This window comes from Candoia aspera, chromosome 1 (genome assembly GCF_035149785.1).
Source record: "Candoia aspera isolate rCanAsp1 chromosome 1, rCanAsp1.hap2, whole genome shotgun sequence".
Classification (NCBI taxonomy): domain Eukaryota; kingdom Metazoa; phylum Chordata; class Lepidosauria; order Squamata; family Boidae; genus Candoia; species Candoia aspera.
The window spans coordinates 217,544,911-217,548,778 of record NC_086153.1 but is presented as its reverse complement, the minus strand read 5'-3'; positions in this window follow the sequence as shown (position 1 = coordinate 217,548,778).

Genomic DNA, 3,868 nt, shown 5'->3' with positions numbered 1-3,868 from the left:
AAGATCTGGGCATTCTACTGTAACTGAGAATAGCTTGGTGCTGTTGCAGTGCGCTTTCTTTCAGACTTGGGAATTTTGTGATCTCAGACACTTCATGGGATTCCTTTTTAAGCATATGAAATAAACAGCATGTGGAAATCTGAGGACTGAAATCCATTAACATCCCAGATTCAGTCAATATAGAAAATTGCCACAGGAACCAGGATAATTTAGTTTTGCACTATGAGACATAGAGAAGAGGTGGTTGGTGGCAAAACAGTTTCAGTTTTCAAGGATGTCACATCTTACCTCAACCTTTTTCATCCTGGGTTCTGTTCTGAGTATATCATCAATATGATGATTAGGAAAATACTTCCAAGTCAATCTTGCCAAGAGTCTCCAAGGCTTTTGAGATAAAAAAAGTATATAATTTTGACACCGTTTGGTAATGGCTCTCTAATCAGCTAGTTCTTTCAGTTTGTTCATACACACATAATGTCAGTTACAGAGACTAAGCTAGACCAATAGCAGTTAACATGTGTAATGGTGTCTCAAAGGGATCAGTATAGATAATAATCTGTTATTTGACACCAACGTTATTTAACTTGCAGTGAAGACTATCTTTTTTTAAAAAAATTATTTCCTTTGAGTCAGCCTTGACTCCTGGCGACTGCCTGGACATGTCCCTGCAGTTTTCTTGGCAAGGTTTTGGAAGTGGTTTGCCCTTGCCTGCTTCCCAGGGATGAGAGCGAGTGACTGGCCCAAGGTCACCCAGCTGGCTTTGTGCCTAAGGCAGGACTAGAACTCATGGCCTCCCAGTTTCTAGCCTGGTGCTTTAAGCCCTACACCAAACTGTCTCTCATAAAAAATGTAGGATTGAGGTAATTTGCTGATGATATCGAGCTCTATGTCTGCTAACAAAACATGAAAGTGACATTTCAGTCCTGAACAGGTTTCTGAATGCTTTGGTCATGTTGACAGAACTGAACAGAACAAATTTAAATCCATACATTAGAGATTATACTATTTGGAATTATTAGCAGCTAAAGAGAATTGGTATGTCTGTGATAGATGGATGCTTATATTCCTGCCTAGATTTGGCTCCTGTGGGTACTTCTAAACCCAATCTTCCTTTTTAAGAGTGCTTGGCTAGAATGCATTTGTAAAACATTCATCTTCTGTGGGTTTTTCTGAAGAGCCATGATGTGCTATTTTTGCAGCTTCCAAGTTTGGCCGCTATGATTTGCTGTATGTGATGCTAATTTTAACAGTGACTTGTTGCAACTGATCGTGAAAAGACACAACAGTATTCACTTATGCTGTGTATAAGTGTATATGTGTATAGCTGTCTAGGGGGATATTTTCCCCCTTGGTCCAAGACTGTTAAAGCCTCAGTTTTTATTGATTTGGGATATATATGCTCCCACGGGAAGCATTTCACAAAATACTTGGACAGGATTCACATTCTTTGTATCATTTTATGCCTTAAACAAAATGTAAAAATGGAACATGCCCAGTCTTTGCATTAGCTCTTTCTCATTCTCAGTTTCTAGGTTGCTTTTCTCAAAAGAGGTCTTAACATGACTATTTCCCAGATATCCAACTGTAAGTGACTTTATTGCAAACATATGGTTTTAGCAACACCACATTACTTATCAAGAACAAGCAGAAAGATTGTCCAACCAAGTATTGGACAGGCAGAACCCCAACTACATACAAGATACTTAAAGTTTAACTGTCAGCAGCAGATAAAATACAAACCAATACAACAACACTGTTTTTTTAAAAAAAATCATTGCCTTCACAGCTGACTGCCATTTCTGCCACTGTTCCTACTCTAAGCTTCCTTGTTGTGACTGCATATATCACTATTTGCTAAGTTACTTATGGACCTTGTCTTCCAGCAAGAAGCAAATCATGTGATGAAATGTGTCTATGAAGGGGGGAGGTGATGTGATGGACTACAGTAATGCAGCTAGTTCTCAGGAAGGAGGGGAGCAAGATAAGAGAAAACACAGCCCGGAGCTGGAATGTGGGGAGATTAAGAGGTTCAGAGTAGCCCCGCCCTAGAGCCTCCCAGGTTATTTCCCCTTAGGGTAGGTAGAGTAGCTTTAGTCTGGCAAGCTTCTGTCTATGCGGTGTGAGCAAATAAAGAACTGAAGTTTGGCTGGATTGACTCCTTGTCATTCTTGGGCTAGGCCTGACAAATCATTTTACTATATGAGCTCTAGCGTCACTGCATCAGTAAAGGATAAGTAAAGCAGGTTCTGGGTGCTATGCACAGTTTGCAAATCAGAATATCATCAGTTAGATTGTCCATCTGTGGAGCACCACAATGTCCAACAACTTAGCTGTTGCTACTCCCCTATATTTTCCATCCAAATATAATAGCATAGAGTGGAGTTCTGGCTATGTTAAGGCCTAGAGATAAACAGACATTCCACTATATAATTTAATCAGCCAGAACCATTAGGACAGCCCTCTATTAAAGACTGTGCTCCAGTCCTTAAAATTGTCCATGGATAACCAATAGTCCTTTAGTTTACCCTTAAAACCTGGAATATACATAGTCCACAGTTAAGGGATGCATGTCAAAATACTGTAAAAAGGACTGGGCCCAATGTCCTGCTTCACACTGTTCCTACAAGCACTGTCTGGCCAGATAAGAATCTGGGATATTAACTATTCTTTTAAAGAACAGAAAAACAGACTTCATCCCCTCACAGTGATCAAGGGCAGGCTCACTTCTGTTCTCAACAAGGCAGAAGTAATTGAGAAAAGGGCCAAGTTTCTTCTTACAAATTTAATCCATATCAATTCCAAATTGTCCAATTTTCCCATTCTCCATATAGCAATGCAGAATTACTTTTCACTGAAAATGTTTTATTTTGGGGTAAACAAGGTGAGAGGAGGAGGAGGAGGCTTGAGATCTCATTGCTGTCAACTTAGCATTCCTTGTGTGTGTCCTATGCAAAGCTTTGACTGAAAGCAGGCAGGCAGAGAGGCAATTTACAAGGCTGTGATCTTTAATTGCCTTGTTGTAAATTACTAATAGTAGCTGAGGAGAGATAAACTCTCCCAGGGAGCCATAAATCCAAGAGAGGTCTGTTTAGAGCGGTAAACAGTTCTTGCTTAGATAACAATGAATATGGGCTGGATAGAGTCTCAAGGCAGAAAAACTGAGTTGTCTGAAAAACAGGTAATGGATTTAATGCTGATGACAGAAGCTGGTCCAAGATCAAGCTGGAGGTCTGTCCAGAAGGCAAGGAACCTGGAAACCAAAGACACAGAAAAGTCGGTTAAAAAACAGGAGAGTTGCTTTCAACAAAGGGAGAGGGCCTAGAGGGCACACTTATATAGCTAGAGCTCCTGGCTCTTTTTAAAGCTCTCTTTAGTGTGTTTCAGGGCTTGGTACTCTGCCAAGGTCAGGATCCAAGTCCTTGCTCATTAGAATCAGCAGGCACCTATGCTGGGTCTGACTCATCACTTACAGGTGGCTGACAGCCTGCAGACTTCCCAACTACAGGCTGAGGATCTGCTAGGTTTCTCTCTTTAGGTTCAGAATTAGAGGAGTCCATAACTATGTTTAGGTTCTAAGTCAATGTCTGAGAGAAGAATATACCTGTATATTTAAAGGAATTCACTTGTTATTGCACTGCTATCCAGGCCCTTTGGAGCTAATTTTACAATATTCTCCATTTCCTCCTGCCCCTTTATTTACCTTTCCTGCTCAACAAAGATATTATGGATCACCCCAGCAGAAGAGATTATGTAAGCAGTGATTAGTCTTTTTACTTCCTTAGAAGTAACTTCCTTTTTCCTTAGAAGTTTACTTCCGTTTTACTTCCTTAGAACTCTCAAAGACTAATTCCAAGGATCTAGTTTTGTT